Source organism: Mesoplodon mirus (genome assembly GCF_964341445.2).
Source record: "Mesoplodon mirus genome assembly, chromosome: 12".
In the NCBI taxonomy this organism is placed as follows: domain Eukaryota; kingdom Metazoa; phylum Chordata; class Mammalia; order Artiodactyla; family Ziphiidae; genus Mesoplodon; species Mesoplodon mirus.
The window spans coordinates 103,763,130-103,781,508 of NC_138988.1; positions in this window are offsets into that span (position 1 = coordinate 103,763,130).

An 18,379-nucleotide genomic window follows, 5' to 3' on the forward strand; every position below is an offset into this window, starting at 1 on the left:
CAGATGTCAAAGAAAAAAGGAAGCCAAGTTATTTGCAAGACTTCCGGATAAGATAAAAGCAAAGCAATTGCTCAGAGGAAGAGCAACTTTCCCAGGTACTGGGGCCTGGGAAAGATTTCTTCTTTGGATATTTATGAAAATGATACCATAGGATGTTGTGAACAAGATTTTTTATAACACTCCTACAGTAATAGTGTGAGGTGCTTTTTTTTTAACATGACAAATCAAGGAGGAACCACTATCTTATGATTCTGATGTGTGACTCTTCAGTCGTGTGGCATGTTCTGAGGATGTATTACACACTGATTAGGTGAACAGATGGATCCCATGTCTTCTGAGCAACCCTCCAGAAATGTGTGTTTCGAGGCTAAACTTTTTTTTTTTTTTTAATTTATTTTATTTTTTTGCTTTATAACAAATTTAATCAGTTATACATATACATATGTTTCCATATCCCCTCCCTTTTGCGTCTCCCTCCCACCCTCCCTATCCAACCCCTCTAGGTGGTCACAAAGTACCGAGCTGATCTCCCTGTGCTATGCGGCTGCTTCCCACTAGCTATCTACCTCACGTTTGGTAGTGTATATATGTCCATGCCGCTCTTTCACTTTGTCACAGCTTACCCTTCCCCCTCCCCATATCCTCAAGTCCATTCTCTAGTAGGTCTGTGTCTTTATTCCTGTCTTACCCCTATGTTCTTCATGACATTTTTTTTTCTTAAATTCCATATATATGTGTTAGCATACAGTATTTGTCTTTCTCTTTCTGACTTACTTCACTCTGTATGACAGACTCTAGGTCTATCCACCTCATTACAAATAGCTCAATTTCATTTCTTTTTATGGCTGAGTAATATTCCATTGTATATATGTGCCACATCTTCTTTATCCATTCATCCGATGATGGACACTTAGGTTGTTTCCATCTCCGGGCTATTGTAAATAGGGCTGCTATGAACATTTTGGTACATGTCTCTTTTTGAATTATGGTTTTCTCAGGGTATATGCCCAGTAGTGGGATTGCTGGGTCATATGGTAGTTCTATTTGTAATTTTTTAAGGAACCTCCATACCGTTCTCCATAGGGGCTGTACCAATTCACATTCCCACCAGCAGTGCAAGAGTGTTCCCTTTTTTCCACACCCTCTCCAGCATTTATTGTTTCTAGATTTTTTGATGATGGCCATTCTGACTGGTGTGAGATGATATCTCATTGTAGTTTTGATTTGCATTTCTCTAATGAGTAAAGATGTTGAGCATCCTTTCATGTGTTTGTTGGCAGTCTGTATATCTTCTGTGGAGAAATGTCTATTTAGGTCTTCTGCCCATTTTTGGATTGGGTTGTTTGTTTTTTTGTTATTGAGCTGCATGAGCTGCTTATAAATTTTGGAGATTAATCCTTTGTCAGTTGCTTCATTTGCAAATATTTTCTCCCATTCTGAGGGTTGTCTTTTGGTCTTGTTTATGGTTTCCTTTGCTGTGCAAAAGCTTTTAAGTTTCATTAGGTCCCATGTGTTTATTTTTGTCTTTATTTCCATTTCTCTAGGAGGTGGGTCAAAAAGGATCTTGCTGTGATTTATGTCATAGAGTGTTCTGCCTATGTTTTCCTCTAAGAGTTTGATAGTGTCTGGCCTTACATTTAGGTCTTTAATCCATTTTGAGCTTATTTTTGTGTATGGTGTTAGGGAGTGATCTAATCTCATACTTTTACATGTCCCTATCCAGTTTTCCCAGCACCACTTATTGAAGAGACTGTCCTTTCTCCACTGTACATTCCTGCCTCCTTTATCAAAGATAAGGTGACCATATGTCCGTGCGTTTAACTCTGGGCTTTCTATCCTGTTCCATTGATCTATCTTTCTGTTTTTGTGCCAGTACCATACTGTCTTGATTACTGTAGCTTTGTAGTATAGTCTGAAGTCAGGGAGCCTGATTCCTCCAGCTCCATTTTTCGTTCTCAAGATTGCTTTGGCTATTCGGGGTCTTTTGTGTTTCCATACAAATTGTGAAATTTTTTGTTCTAGTTCTGTGAAAAATGCCTGTGGTAGTTTGATAGGGATTGCATTGAACCTGTAGATTGCTTTGGGTAGTAGAGTCATTTTCACAATGTTGATTCTTCCAATCCAAGAACATGGTACATCTCTCCATCTATTTGTATCATCTTTAATTTCTTTCATCAGTGTCTTATAATTTTCTGCATACAGGTCTTTTGTCTCCTTAGGTAGGTTTATTCCTAGATATTTTATTCTTTTTGTTGCAATGGTAAATGGGAGTGTTTCCTTGATTTCACTTTCAGATTTTTCATCATCAGTATATAGGAATGCCAGAGATTTCTGTGCATTAATTTTGTATCCTGCAACTTTACCAAATTCATTGATTAACTCTAGTAGTTTTCTGGTAGCATCTTTAGGATTCTCTATGTATAGTATCATGTCATCTGCAAACAGTGACAGCTTTACTTCTTCTTTTCCAATTTGGATTCCTTTTATTTCCTTTTCTTCTCTGATTGCTGTGGCTAAAACTTCCAAAACTAGGTTGAATAAGAGTGGTGAAAGTGGGCAACCTTGTCTAGTTCCTGATCTTAGTGGAAATGGTTTCAGTTTTTCACCATTGAGGACGATGCTGGCTGTGGGTTTGTCATATATGGCCTTTATTATGTTGAGGAAAGTTCCCTCTATGCCTACTTTCTGCAGGGTTTTTATCATAAATGGGTGTTGAATTTTGTCGAAAGCTTTCTCTGCATCTATTGAGATGATCATATGGTTTTTCTCCTTCAGTTTGTTAATATGGTGTATCACGTTGATTGATTTGCGTATATTGAAGAATCCTTGCATTCCTGGAATAAATCCCACTTGATCATGGTGTATGATCCTTTTAATGTGCTGTTGGATTCTGTTTGCTAGTATTTTGTTGAGGATTTTTGCATCTATGTTCATCAGTGATATTGGCCTGTAGTTTTCTTTCTTTGTGACATCCTTGCCTGGTTTTGGTATCAAGGTGATGGTGGCCTCGTAGAATGAGTTTGGGAGTGTTCCTCCCTCTGCTATATTTTGGAAGAGTTTCAGAAGGATAGGTGTTAGCTCTTCTCTAAATGCTTGATAGAATTCGCCTGTGAAGCCATCTGGTCCTGGGCTTTTGTTTGTTGGAAGATTTTTTATCACAGTTTCAATTTCAGTGCTTGTGATTGGTCTGTTCATATTTTCTATTTCTTCCTGATTCAGTCTTGGCAGGTTGTGCATTTCTAGGAATTTGTCCATTTCTTCCAGGTTGTCCATTTTATTGGCATAGAGTTGCTTATAGTAATCTCTCATGATCTTTTGTATTTCTGTAGTGTCAGTTGTTACTTCTCCTTTTTCATTTCTAATTCTATTGATTTGAGTCTTCTCCCTTTTTTTCTTGATGAGTCTGGCTAATGGTTTATCAATTTTGTTTATCTTCTCAAAGAACCAGCTTTTAGTTTTATTGATCTTTGCTATCATTTCCTTCATTTCTTTTTCATTTATTTCTGATCTGATTTTTATGATTTCTTTCCTTCTGCTAACTTTGGGATGTTTTTGTTCTTCTTTCTCTAATTGCTTTAGGTGCAAGGTTAGGTTGTTTATTCGAGATGTTTCCTGTTTCTTAAGGTGGGATTGTATTGCTATAAACTTCCCTCTTAGAACTGCTTTTGCTGCATCCCATAGGTTTTGGGTCGTCGTGTCTCCATTGTCATTTGTTTCTAGGTATTTTTAAATTTCCTCTTTGATTTCTTCAGTGATCACTTCGTTATTAAGTAGTGTATTGTTTAGCCTCCATGTGTTTGTATTTTTTACAGCTCTTTTCCTGTAATTGATATCTAGTCTCATAGCATTGTGGTCGGAAAAGATACTTGATACAATTTCAATTTTCTTAAATTTACCAAGGCTTGATTTGTGACCCAAGATATGATCTATCCTGGAGAATGTTCCATGAGCACTTGAGAAAAATGTGTATTCTGTTGTTTTTGGATGGAATGTCCTATAAATATCAATTAAGTCCATCTTGTTTAATGTATCATTTAAAGCTTGTGTTTCCTTATTTATTTTCATTTTGGATGATCTGTCCATTGGTGAAAGTGGGGTGTTAAAGTCCCCTACTATGATTGTGTTACTGTCGATTTCTCCTTTTATGGCTGTTAGTATTTGCCTTATGTATTGAGGTGCTCCTATGTTTGGTGCATAAATATTTACAATTGTTATATCTTCTTCTTGGATCGATCCCTTGATCATTATGTAGTGTCCTTCTTTGTCTCTTCTAGTAGTCCTTATTTTAAAGTCTATTTTGTCTGATATGAGAATTGCTACTCCAGCTTTCTTTTGGTTTCCATTTGCATGGAATATCTTTTTCCATCCCCTTACTTTCAGTCTGTATGTGTCTCTAGGTCTGAAGTGGGTCTCTTGTAGACAGCATATAGATGGGTCTTGTTTTTGTATCCATTCAGCCACTCTGTGTCTTTTGGTGGGAGCATTTAGTCCATTTACATTTAAGGTAATTATCGATATGTATGTTCCTATTCCCATTTTCTTAATTGTTTTGGGTTCATTATTGTAGGTCTTTTACTTCTGTTGTGTTTCTTGCCTAGAGAAGTTCCTTTAGCATTTGTTGTAAAGCTGGTTTGGTGGTGCTGAACTCTCTCAGCTTTTGCTTGTCTGTAAACGTTTTAATTTCTCCATCAAATCTGAATGAGATCCTTGCTGGGTAGAGTAATCTTGGTTGCAGGTTTTTCTCCTTCATCACTTTAAGTATGTCCTGCCACTCCCTTCTGGCTTGTAGAGTTTCTGCTGAGAGATCAGCTGTTATCCTGATGGGGATTCCCTTGTGTGTTATTTGTTGTTTTTGCCTTGCTGCTTTTAATATGATTTCTTTGTGTTTAATTTTTGACAGTTTGATTAATATGTGTCTTGGCGTATTTCTCCTTGGATTTATTCTGTATGGGACTCTCTGTGCCTCCTGGACTTGATTAACTATTTCTTTTCCCATATTAGGGAAGTTTTCAACTATAATCTCTTCAAATATTTTCTCAGTCCCTTTCTTTTTCTCTTCTTCTTCTGGAACCCCTATAATTCGAATGTTGGTGCGTTTAATGTTGTCCCAGAGGTCTCTGAGACTGTCCTCTGTTCTTTTCATTCTTTTTTCTTTATTTTGCTCTGCAGCAGTTATTTCCACTATTTTATCTTCCACCTCACTTATCCGTTCTTCTGCCTCAGTTATTCTGCTATTGATCCCATCTAGAGTATTTTTTATTTCATGTATTGTGTTTTTAATCAATGTTTGATTCATCTTTAGTTCTTCTAGGTCCTTGTTAACTGTTTCTTGCATTTTGTCTATTCTATTTCCAAGATTTTGGATCTGGGAAATAGAATCTTGGATCATCTTTACCATCATTATTCTGAATTCTTTTTCAGGTAGACTGCCTATTACCTCTTCATTTGTTAGGTCTGGTGGGTTTTTATCTTGCTCCTTCTCCTGCTGTGTGTTTTTCTGTCTTCTCATTTTGCTTATGTTACTGTGTTTGGGGTCTCCTTTTTGCAGGCTGCAGGTTCGTAGTTCCTGTTGTTTTTGGTGTCTGTCCCCAGTGGCTAAGGTTGGTTTAGTGGGTTGTGTAGGCTTCCTGGTGGAGGGGACTAGTGCCTGTGTTCTGGTGGATGAGGCTGGATCTTGTCTTTCTGGTGGGCAGGTCCACGTCTGGTGGTGTGTTTTGGGGTGTCTGTGGACTTTTTATGATTTTAGGCCACCTCTCTGCTAATGGGTGGCGTTGTGTTCCTGTCTTGCTAGTTGTTTGGCTCAGGGTGTCCAGCACTGTAGCCTGCTGGTCGTTGAGTGAAGCTGGGTGCTGGTGTTGAGATGGAGATCTCTGCAAGATTTTCGCCGTTTGATATTATGTGGAGCTGGGAGGTCTCTTGTGGACCAGTGTCCTGAAGTTGGCTCTCCCACCTCAGAGGCACAGCACTGACTCCGGGCTCCTCAATTTGGGATGATGTGTTGTCTATTCATGTATTCCGCAGATGCAGGGTACATCAAGTTGATTGTGGAGCTTTAATCCGCTGCTTCTGAGGCTGCTGGGAGAGGTTTCCCTTTCTCTTCTTTGTTCTCACAGCTCCTGGGTCTCAGCTTTGGATTTGGCCCCGCCTCTGCGTGTAGGTCGCCGGAGGGCGTCTGTTCTTCACTCAGATAGGACAGGGTTAAAGGAGCAGCCTCTTCGGGGACTCTGGCTCACTCAGGCCGGGCGGGAGGGAGGGGCACGGAGTGCGGGGCAAGCCTGCAGCGGCAGAGGTCGGCGTGACGTTGCACCAGCCCGAGGCGCGCCGTGCGTTCTCCCAGGGAAGCCGCCCCTGGATCCCGGGACCCCGGCAGTGGCGGGCTGCACAGGCTCCCGGAAGGGCGGTGTGGACAGTGACCTGCGCTTGCACACAGGCTTCTTGGCGGCGGCAGCAGCAGCCCCAGCGTCCCACGCCCGTCACTGGGCTCCGCGCTTTCAGTCGCGACTCGCGCCCGTCCGTGGAGCCCCTTTAAGCAGCGCTCTTAATCCCCTCTCCTCGCGCACCAGGAAACCAAGAGGGAAGAAAAAGTCTCTTGCCTCTTCGGCAGCTCCAGAGTTTTCCCGGACTCCCTCCCGGCTAGCTGTGGCACATTAGCCCCCTTCAGGCTGAGTTCTCGCCGCCAGCCCCAGTCCTCTCCCTGCGCTCTGACCGAAGCCCGAGCCTCAGCTTCCAGCGCTGCGCGCCCCGGCGGGCGAGCAGACAAGCCTGTCGGGCTGGTGAGTGCCGCTCGGCACCGATCCTCTGTGTGCGGATCTCTCCGCTTTGCCCTACCCAGGTATGTGGGGAGTTTCTTGCCTTTTGGGAGGTCTGGGGTCTTCTGCCAGCGTTCAGTAGGTGTTCTGTAGGAGTTGTTCCACGTGTAGCTGTATTTCTGGTGTATCCGTGGGGAGGAAGGTGATCTCCGCGTCTTACTCTTCCGCCATCTTACCCGGAAGTCCTCGAGGCTAAACTTTTGATAAACATAGAATAGCAAAGAATTTGATTTTATCCTTTCCTTCAGGAACCTAGAGTGGATATATTATGTTGTCAAGGTACATCCTTGGATTTTAACCAACCCAGCAGAGAGTAGGATTAATATGCTTCTAAGTCGGCCCGACCTCAACACAGAGGATGTGACCTTCTAAGGATCCTTTTTGCTATAAAATCCCATGATTCTATGCAAGTGAAATAAAGCTTCAGGTAAATAGAATTCCAGTTTTCAGATCCTAGAGTCTTAATCAATTGATTTAAGAGTACAGTGCTATATTTCTAACACAGTGTTATATTTCTAATACCGTGTTATTCTTTTTTTTTAAATTGAAGTAGAGTTGATTTACAATGTTGTGTTTCAGGTGTATAGCAAAGTGATTCAGTTATTTATATATATATTTTCTTTTTCAGGTTCTTTTCCATTATAGGTTATCACAAGATATTTTTAAAATTTAATTAATTAATGTATTTAATTTTTGTTGTGTTGGGTCTTCGTTGCCGCATGCCAGCTTTCTCTAGTTGTGGCGAGTGGGGGCTACTCTTCGTTGCGGTGTGCGGGCTTCTCACTGAGGTGACTTCTCTCGTTGTGGAGCACAGGCTCTAGGAGCGTGGGCTTCAGTAGTTGTAGCATGAGGGCTCAGTAGTTGTGGTTCGCGGGCTCTAGAGCACAGGCTCAGTAGTTGTGGTGCTCGGGCTTTTTTGCTCCGTGGCACGTGGGATCTTCCCAGACCAGGGCTCAAACCCGTGTCCCCTGCATTGGCAGGAGGATTCTTAACCACTGCGCCACCAGGGAAGCCCTATCACAAGATATTGACTGTAGTTCCCTGTGCTATACAGTAGGTCCTTGTTGTTTATTTTATATATAAGAGGGCGTCATTCTTGGTAATAGTAAAAGGAAGAAATAGGGAGAACAATTGTGGATTGCAGCTTTCTTTGATTGGATCAGAGCTTCTTCACTCATACATACTCTGCCTTTCCATTTTTCTTTACCAATCATTATAACTTTCAAAATAGTGTAATTTTATATTCTAAGCATACGATTTTAACTTGTATTTATTTTTATCATAGGACATTTACAAAATAAGAATAAGCATGAAGAAAAAAATCACCCACAGTCCTACTTGAGTCTATAAATCTTTTTGGTCCTGTCTGTCCATCCCCACACACACATGCCCACTTACATGAAGGGTCAGAACACACTCACGGTGTGTAAGCTACCTTATTCATGTGGTAAGGTATCATGGCATGGCTCTCAATGTCATGAAATATTGATGTGTGTAGTGGCTGCAGAGGACTGTGTATGTAGACTGCTCAGGAATGATGCTCTGCTGGTACTTTCCTCACAGCAGGGACAGCCATACTGGTTGTTAAAATATGAAAAGACCTCCTTACTGGTGGGTAAGGGGTGCTGCCCTGAGTCCTCAGTGTGCCTACCCAGTGAATCTCTCCAGCAGTGAGAAGGCAAATGGCTGGCCCATTAGGGGCCTCCTGGGTCCTGCTCTGGTGCTTGGCCAGTCCGATTTCTGAATAGTCAGTGCCCACACCAGTGGTTTTGGGTATCATCCTTGAATGTATCATGATGTACCCTATCGTTGGTAATATTTAATCTGTTTTTAGGAAAGTATTTTTCCCTTAAATATATATTTTTAAAGTCTTCTGACAGATTTCATTGAAATGTTATGATATCTTGAGAATCCATGGGTTTTCATGGGAAATTGGTCTCTAAAATTATCACAATTATTATTATTACAATTAATGTAATAATATATAACTGATTTGAACAGTGGTTTGGGCATATAGAAATCCAATTTACACACAGAGTATACCTGAGCCTAGACTTTATTTCCCTCTCTATACAGCAGAAACCACAGCATTTGAATGGAATTCATTGTTTTTATGTTACTTTAAATTCACACATTCAATGCATTTCTCTTTTGAGTATGATTTTTTTTACTGTGATAATATATTACACTTCAGCATCCTCCAGTACTGTTCTAGCTTATTCTTCTTTTTTTTTTTTAGCGTTCTCCACCCCCCCACTTTATTGAGATATAATTGATATATAACATTGTGTAAGTTTAAGGTATATAACATAATGATTAGATGCACATATATATCGTAAAATGATTACCACAATAAGGTTAGTTAACACATCCATCACCTCACATAATTGCCTTTTTTTTTTGTAGTGAGAACATTTATCTACTCTCTCAGCAACTTTCAAGTATATAATACAGTATTGTTAACCACAGTTACCATGCTGTATATTAGATCTCTAGAACTTATTCACCTTATAACTGGAAATTTGTACACTTTGACCAACATCTCCCCATTGCCCCCACCCCTCAGCCTCTGGCAACCACCATTCTACTCTGTTTCTATGAGTAACATTCTATTCTGTTTCTAGCTTATTCTTCTTTATTTTCTTTCCTCACTTATCCATTCTTAACACACTCATACATATTTTTTTCAGATATCTTTTATATTTTCCCAGTCTTGATTAGAATTTCACATTTCATATTATTTGGTTAATTTTTTATAATCTGACCTCTGCATTTGTCCTCATACTGATAACAGTAAGTTACCAGCTTTTATCTGTTTTAAATAAGCAACTTTGTTATCAGGCTTATTTTAAAAAAGAAAGAAACTTGCAAATTTTTATTTACCTAAATCTTCAGAATGTGTTTTGGATTTTTTTGTTTGCGTTTTAAGCCATTTATGAAATGGCTATAACTTTTTATGGCAAATTTCCAAGTTGTCTCTTTTTGGCCCTAGGAGGAGAGTTTTTCTTTAATTCTCAGATGATGAGATCTGTCTGAGGTCAGCCCACACCTGCTCCTGCAATGACATTCTTTTCCTTGATTAATTAATTGAGGCAAGGGGAAGGCAAGTGCCTGCCCATTGGCCTTACCGTGAAAGACGTTGCAAGATGTTGTCTTGTCTTCATCTGCATGTCTGTCACCCTCATCTACGCCACTGCAGTGTCTCACCTGGTCTCTGCTTCTATTCCTTCTTCCCTGAAGCAGCAGAGTGATGTTTCAGAGCATTAATCAGAGCAAAAATCCAGCAGTGTTTTCTCCTTGTGCATCAAATAAAATTCATACTGCTCACCATGGTCCGTAAGCCCCTTTGTGTGTGGCCCTCTCTAAAGTTCCTCTTGAGCTCTTTAGGTTCCAGGCACACCTTCTTTTCCCCTGTTTTAACTCTCTGAGCTTTTTCCGGGTGTCGTTCCTCTGCTGAGACCTCTGTTCCTCTTCATCTGGACGTGTGCACTCTTCCTGGCTTCTCAGTCTTGGCTGAAAGGTCATGTTTTCAATATTTCTCAGTCTCAAGTAGCCTCTCACCCTAACTCACCACTTTTATTTCCTTCTCACGACTTAATACTATATGCAATCGTCCCTGCTACTTTATTCAATAATTGTTCACTAAGTGAGATGTAAGTTCTATAAGATTCGGGACCCTGTCTGTTTTGTGGGCAGCTGTTTGCCTAGCACAGACAATGTTTACCGTATGATAGACATATGACAAATATGTGTTGATAGTCCATACTCTAGCCTCTTTGGCAAAAGAGGGTTTATTATCTTTGTATGAATTTGTCCAAGGTTTAGTTGTTTCCAGTTAAGTTTATACCAAGAGGGATCCATGCGCCCCCAAGTACTACCTCATTTCAACCAGTACATGAGGAATATCCAGCCTTACTTTAGGATTTAAATGCCACACCACAATTATCTATAGAAAGTGGCTGAATCTAGCTACTGAATAATAGTCCTTCTTAGGAAAAAATTTTAGACACGTACTTTATTTCTGTAGTTGCTGACAAGTGTTTTATTTTACAGAATAAAAGGCATCTTGCCTAGGGTAAAAGCAAAGGGCCCCGTCTTTGTAGGACTTTCCTTTCTGTTGTGGGAAGGATTTTTTTAGTTTCTCTGTGTCATGGTAATGTTGAATTCTCTGTTGGAAGGCTAGGGCTTTTGGTTTCCTTGATGTTCCTAGGCTTTGGGCTTTTGTTTAAGATTTGTGTTTTAGGATGGAACATTTCCATGGTTACACCCGTTCCTTTACCATCCTTGAAAAAAAACGATGACAAGTAGAGTGATCTGATTCCTGGATTACTACACAGATGTCTTTTGTATCTGCCTACATATGAAGCTCTTGGCAACTTCCATTTCCGAGCATTCATTCCCTTGAACGCTTTTTTTAAATGAAGCATGTTTTAAGATTAGGAATAAATGGCTTGGATTGGCAAATTAAACAAGGATGGCCTATGTTATGTTAATGATCCAAACTCAATGTAAGATGAATTTAAAGGTAAGTATATGAAGGGAGAGATTGTTTCAGAGGCAAAACTAAAGAGCAGCGTCAGGCAGTATCACACACGTGTGAAGAATCCGTACTGCGTTCAGAGAGACTTTGTGTTCAGAAATAGTGCTCAGTTTTTTAAATATAATGTTGCATGTCAAAATACTATAATGAACCTATGCACTTGTACTGACATGGAGCAGTAAAACTCACTTTTCCTCAGAACACTCTGTATGCTTGTTGTTATTCCGCTCAAGCCTGGTCCAGATGCACACGATCTAGCACTCTTCCGAGCATTGAAAGCATTTGTTTGCACAGATGCGTTTGAATCTACACTCATGAGATAATTTCAAGTGAGATGAGGAGGGAGCAAGAGAAAGACTGTCTCAGAATTAATGCAAAATCTAAATTGTGGAAAAGTAGTGCAGCTTTTTTTAATGTTAAAGCAGTGGTTAACTTATACTGTATTTCTCAATGAACAGATGAGAAATTTAATTTGAATATTAACTGTTGTGTGCAGACAGCTTGGCTGGTGGTTCATTATGAAGTATTTAGTGACTTTTACCATCTGGTGTCGCCCCCATTTTGCCTGACCCTTGGAGCCTATCTTTCCCTCCTGAGAGACTTCCTCTTATACTTTGGTGTCTACTCTCCTCCCGTGACCTATTTCAATTATAAATTATTGCTAATATATAATTATTATTAATTTATAAATGCTTGTGGTTTAAACATAACACTAAAAGGGAAAACTCTATAGTCTTAACCTCTGGAGATATTTTATGAGTATATTAACATATATGTTATAATTTCTTTTTTCTTACTAAATGGGAATCATGCTATATAAATTATTGCATAATTTTTTGTATACAGCTTGAATTTACAGTGCTAGTATTTATAGATATTCTTCATTATTTGTAGTTTTGGTTTTATTTGTAGTTGTTTTTGTAGATAACGTATGTTTTGCTTCCTTGAATAAGTGTTTCAGTAGCTAAATTCCTGGAAGTGGGACTGTGAGGGCAAACAGGTATGAATATTTAAATTCAATAAACACCAACAAATTACCTTTAAAAGTACACCAATTTATACTCCCAATAAAATGTAAGAGTGATTTTTTTTTTTTTACTACATTCTTACTAGCTCAGGACATTATCTTTTAAAAAAAAATATTTGCTAGTCTGATATGTACTAATGGGGTTCAGGACATACTGCCCCATGGTATGGCATCTTGGCATATTGAATATTTTAAGCTGAAGGAGTTTGAGAAAATGACAGACCTTTTGTCCCAACACCTTTTTTTTTTTCTTTTTCCTTTTTTCTTTTCAACACCTTTTAAAAAAAATTTTTGTACTGAAGTGTAGTTGATTTACAATGTTGTGTTAATTTTTGCTGTACAGCAAAGTGACTCAGTTATACATATATATATGTTTTTTTCATATTCTTTTCCATTATGGTTTCTCACAGGATATTGAATATAGTTAATCACTGTGCTCTACAGTAGGACCTTGTTGTTTATCCGTTCTATATATAATAGTTTCAATCTGCTAACCCCAAACTCCCAGTCCTTCCCTCTCCCCGCCCTCCCCCTTGGCAACCACAAGGCTGTTCTCTATGTCCGTGAGTCTGTTTCTGTTTCATAGCTACATTCATTTGTGTCCTATTTTAGATTCCACATATAAGTGATATCAAATGGTATTTGTCTTTCTTTTTCCCAGCCCCTTTATTGACTAATCTTTCCCCCATGATTTGAGGTTCACTTTTATCATAGACAACATGGCCTATATATTTGAGTCTGTATCTGGACTCTGTCTTCTGGTATAAAGAAGTGCAGTCGACTTTTGTATGAAAATTTTACACCTGTCCGCCTCATTAAACTATCTTACTATTTCTAACACTGTGTCTGTTGATTCTTTGTGATTTTCTTTTGAAATTATCATCTCATTCTGTAAGATCATCTTCAATCCTTTTCAATCTTCCTAATCCTTTGATTCAATTTATCTTTCTTATGAGCCATTAGGTCCTTCAAGTCAATGTTATTTACTTTTTAATTTTCTTAAAAAAAATTTAAAACATACACACAAAATAAAAAAATATAAAAACACCCCAAACCAAAAATAATCCTCTTCTATGTTTTAACCCTAAGGCTAAAGTAGCTGAAAACTAAACTCAAAATTTGAAATTTAGGGTTGCTGAATTACTCTATCAGTTAAAGTCACCATTCATGTAAGTAAAAGTTAGAACACAGAACTAGAGAAAATCAAGACTCCATGAATTTGAACGGGGACGCTTGAGAGAGTTCAGAGAACTCCATGGAGAACTCATACAGCTGACAAACAATAACAACAAACATTTGATTAAAAGATAGACAGAGGAACTAAATAGATGTTTTTGCAAAGAACAAGTTTCACTTCATCTGAATCAATCAGGGAAGGAAAACACGGCTTCTTTTCATAAAGACACCAGGGATAAATTTATTGGCTAAAGGAATGCATCGTTCAGCTTCTCACTTGCAGACTGTCTCCAGGTTAGATTACTGGCACATTAGAGACAATTACCAGTATATAACATGTTCTAATTTTTATGTGTTAATGTTCCAGCTGGTAGGTAATAATCCCTTGATGAAGTTGTTAAATAATGTCAGGTTCTAAGCTGGATGCAACTAAAACATGTTTGCTTCATGACTAACTTCTACATCCATGAACATTATCCAGTGAGCGAGCGACAGGGCCCTTCTTTCATGCTCCTGCTTTCCTCTTTTCCAGTACATCTATCCTGTTATTTTGTTCTCGTATAGCCTACTTCTTTTACGCTCAGGAAAGACTCTCTATGCAGGGCTGAACCCAAAAAAGCGTGGCACCAGCAGGGCTGGCACAAGATCAAGGGGAAGTTTGTAAAAGAGAGCTGCCTGGGTTAACTGTTTAGTGCTTTCCTCACTGACCACACTTGGGTTGTACAGAGTGGGACGACCCTGCTGACCTGTGTGCCTCGTCCGCTCGCGGACAATTTCCTTACTGTATAAGCTGACATCATGCTGTCTTTACTTTAGAACCAAAAGGTGAGGGACATATGCCCTTTAAATTTATCTGTATTCACATTTTCTAAAACTATCAGTCTACTTTTTAAATGAATGTAATAACGTTTATATACCTGGAAGGAATCTTTTGCCTCAGGAAGACATTGGCCAATATATTAATACTAAAAAAATGCCGACTGAAAATTAACTTTTTAAAAAAACATTCTGAAATTTCTGAAACATTCAGTGCTTCTTTTTTAAGAATTCCCTTCAGAACTTTAAGCATATTTTTACAAATATTGTCAATGGTGATAGATCTTCATCCACCGATATTGGATTTGATGATTGCGAATAGTCAAAAAGTCATTCAGAGTTAACTCTGATGTATAATGCAAGTGATTAAGCTAGGTAATGCCAACTTTTTATTTTTAAGAAAGAGATATGGCTATAACATAACTGACTAGATTTTGGTTTGTGGTGGATAAATTCACTTGTAATCTGCTCCGGCGGATTACTTTACATAAAAGCATTGTCATCATAAGGATTATTGAACAATGAATGTAATATGTTCTGCTGTTGTGTGTGTTTATAAATTTTTTGAAAATTTCTTTACCTCACTGACCCCTTTCGTAGATACTGTGTAGCAAATATAATATTTATTATTACTATTATTTTATTATCAGCAGTAGGATTTACTTAGGAACATTGTCTTTTACCCAGGAATGCTGATTCTAAATTAAATTATGTAAACTTCAAGCAACATGATACTGAACATTAGAATAGTGAGAGGCAAAGGATGTAAATATAAACAAATTTTAAAATTCTTATATTTTAGTCAAATTATAGAGAAATAATCATTTTAAAATAACATAAAAGAAAAATGGGACTTCCCTGGTGGCGCAGTGGTTAAGAATCCGCCTGCCAGTGCAGGGGACATGGGTTCAAACCCTGGTCGGGAAGATGCCACATGCTGCGGAGCAACTAAGCCCGTGTGCCACAACTACTGAGCCTGCACTCTAGAGCCCCTGAGCCACAACTACTGAGCCCACGCACCACAACTACTGAGCCCATGTGCCACAACTATTGAAGCCTGCATGCCACAACTACTGAACCTGCGGTCTAGGGCCCACGAGCCACAACGACTGAGCCCGCGTGCCACAACTACTGAAGCTTGCGTGCCACAACTACTGAGCCTGTGCGCCTACAGCCCGTGCTCCGCAACAAGAGAAGCCACCACAATGAGAAGCCACGCGCCGCAACTAGAGAAAGCCTGCATGCAGCAATGAAGACCCAATGCAGCCATAAATAAATAAATAAATAAACAAATTTTAAAAAAAGAAAAATGCCCCAAATTACCTTTTTAATAAACTTTATTTTTTTTAATCTGTTCAATGCTTTTACGGTATATGGTATTTGTCATATCTTTTTTTTTTTTTTTTTTTTTTTTTTTTTTTTTTTTTTTGCGGTGCGTGGGCCTCTCGCTGCTGTGGCCTCTCCCGTTGAGGAGCACAGGCTCCAGATGCGCAGGCTAGGCGGCCATGGCTCATGGGCCCAGCCGCTCGATCTTCCCGGACCGGGGCACGAACCCGTGTCTCCTGCATCGGCAGGCGGACTCTCAACCACTGCGCCACCAGGGAAGCCCAGGTCTCACTTTCTTGGTTCATTTACAGCCCCGCCACCAACTCCCTTCCCTCCTGGCCGCACCCCAACCTGAACGGTATCTCAAAATGGCTAGAGGCTCTGCTGTCCACGAACGAAGCCTAAACCTCCCCACCTGCAGCCAGCTGACGCTGAAGCCATCGGGCAGTCTGAGCTCAGAACAAATTTGCAGTTTAACTTCCCACCTGAGCTTTCAAATGCCAAGTCTGTGTCACTTTTATGTTAATGGTCTCTCTTTCATCTGTCTGATGTGGCCTGATCGGTATTAATAGGTTACATTTGCTCAGAGGTAAGTTTTATCCATTAAAAAACAACTAGAGAATGTTCTTTTGTTTGAGATAATGAGGGCTCCTTGGAGATTACTTTACTAGTCAATTTTACATGTATGTTCTTTGAAGAGAGCCTCATTCTCTGCCAGAGCTTTTCCCCTCAATTAACTCAAAAATGTCCCAAACTGAACTCATCATCTTTGCTTCCTAAAGGCAGACTCCCCTTGACCCCCATTTCCAGGAGAGCCTCACTCTGTTGGGTGACAGGCTCAAAGAGCTTTGGCTCTTGTAACGTTCTGCATTCACCAAGAAGTATCCGTTGTTTTTGCTTTTCAAACTTCCTCTTGGACTTTTCCAATCCTGTCCACTTTTATGGCTACCACCCTGTTCAGATTTTCGTCCTTTCACACATGTATTTATTCTTATTTAACCTCCTAAGTATGTCCACGGACTTAACAGTCAGCAAACACGACTTGTCCACAGTGTGCTAAGACTTCCTCCTCCAAATCCATCCTACGGACCTTTCCAGACCACCTTTCCTCACGTGAGCTTTTATTATTCTGCCAGAGTCTGTCATTGTCCCCAGCATTCACTCTTCCCTCCACATGTAGAAACACAACGTTTAGTTGGGCACCTGGTCCGCCGGTCACCCAGGTAAAGGTGATTTTACCTTTCTTTCTGCATTTTCTCACTTCTCTGATTAAGTTTATTCTTTGACTAAAGTTTTTCTACAGACAAAAGGCAGGCAGGGGACATGGGTGGGGTTCTATTCTGGGAAGGTCTCATAGGGTGTTGCTCGGTCACAGTGCCAAAGCTGTGTATTTTGGGGTGGCACCCTCTGATCCCCCACAAAGAAAGGATGCGATTGCTTCAGATAGTTACTCTCCTTCCTACCGGACAGAGACCTCGCCCCAGTCCACCTCCTAAGACGGAGGTCATCCTATAAGTTAGCTGCCCGTGGGCCCAGCACCTCCCCTGTGAGCCAGAGTGGTGGGAAGGCACGGCTCCTTCCTCAGAAGGCCTGTGGGCATGCAATGCTCCTCTCTGAGTCCACAGAGGCAGCGCTGACACCTGGAAGGTTAGGTGGATCATTCCAAGGAACGTCCTTTCAAAGCCCCTGCGATCCAGGTCTCTGGAGCACATCACCTCCCCAGTTTTGAGAAGACTTGCCTACTTGGCTACCAAATGACCTAGCACCATTAATTTTTCACAAACCTACTTCCTTTGTCATAGAGCACATGCCTGCCTAGGTGTGGGTCAGTTTGGGGGCTCTGCTCTTTTCAGTTGGTTTGGTTCTATTCTTGTTTCAGTATTAGTCCTAATTCCTGTAGATTTATATTGTCTTTGTGTCTATAGAGTAGTTTCTTTTATCTTGTTGCTCTACTTAAAGGATGTCTTGGATTTTCTTGGCCTTTTGCATCTCATACAAATTTTAGAATCAGATTGAAAGTTTGCATTTTTAAGACCCTGCTGGGATTTTGATTTATTTAGTGTTAATTTTTAACTAGATTTTATTTATTTTCAGAATGGCCTTTTTCTCTGTTTCTAATTTTTTAAATTATAATTATATTATTATGATGTTTTACGGTGATGACGCAGGATTGGTAACTATCAGAAAGCAGGGACAGTATTTTATATAATCTTTTACATGTTAAACATGTCCTACAAGAAGAAAGTCCTTTCAGATAACGTTTATAACTGGTCATTACAATAGATTTGTTAGGCTAACCACCCAATCAAGATTTGTGGGTCAATCTGGCATTTTACGGGAATCTCCAAATCCTGGGAGGGAGAGATGGAGCTCTTGATCGTTTCCACTGAAACAATGAGAACAGGATTCTCAAACTCCCAGAGGCCTGTAGACATGTTCTCAATGAGCCCAGGTTCCTCAAAAATATTTTCAAATGTCTTATTTTAGATGATAATCTAAAAAAATTGAGATATGTATATTCTGGATCTTTTAGGTGACCTTTATTTTTATAACCAAGTCATGTAATTTCTATGCCCAAAATTATAACAAGGAAATCCAGAAATCCATATGTAAAGGTTTTGATGTTTCCTTATCAAGAGTCACAGATTCACCAAAATCCTGTAAACGTCACTTCACCCGGCTGAC